The 443-nt window shown below is 48.5% G+C and overlaps 1 protein-coding gene across 2 annotated transcripts in view; it reads right to left on the reverse strand.

Annotated features, from left to right (window-relative positions):
- Positions 1-6: 6 nt before the first annotated feature.
- The window catches only part of aifm2 (apoptosis inducing factor mitochondria associated 2), an 8,046-nt gene continuing 7,609 nt past the window's right edge, over positions 7-443 (reverse strand). For both annotated transcript variants that reach the window (XM_046056705.1, XM_046055880.1), the window contains exon 10: positions 7-404. The gene's annotated coding sequence lies outside the window, so the exon portion shown is untranslated. The remainder of the gene's footprint in view (positions 405-443) is intronic.

Consider the following 443-nt stretch of genomic DNA (forward strand, 5'->3'; position numbering starts at 1 on the left):
AGCACCAACCAGACTTCAGTCAGGTTTCCGCTGATTCTTCAACACAGCGTAGAGTCAGAAACTGATTTCTCCTGGAGATGAAGGCACACGTAGACACGGTAGAGGGTTTCTACCTCTACGCTTCCAGCAGCAGGACGGAAAGGAAACATCATTTCACATCCTCGTATTCAACAACAAGTCACGTCTTTGTCTATAAATCTGATTTCACAGCTGAGAAGTTGAGCAACATTCAGAGGAGAGAGTTCTATAGAAAATGAGTTAGACGTGGTTCAAAATAACGTGAGTGGACGGTCACATCCCCACTGGTGACCTGAACAATCCTTCACTAGGAGAAGCGTGACAGAAAGGTGTGTGCGTGTGCAGGTGTGTGTGTGTGTGTGTGTGTGCAGGTGTGTGTGTGTGTGTGTGCAGGTGTGTGTGTGTGCGTGCGCGCGCAGGTGTGT

Source organism: Micropterus dolomieu, linkage group LG01, assembly GCF_021292245.1.
Source record: "Micropterus dolomieu isolate WLL.071019.BEF.003 ecotype Adirondacks linkage group LG01, ASM2129224v1, whole genome shotgun sequence".
NCBI lineage: Eukaryota > Metazoa > Chordata > Actinopteri > Centrarchiformes > Centrarchidae > Micropterus > Micropterus dolomieu.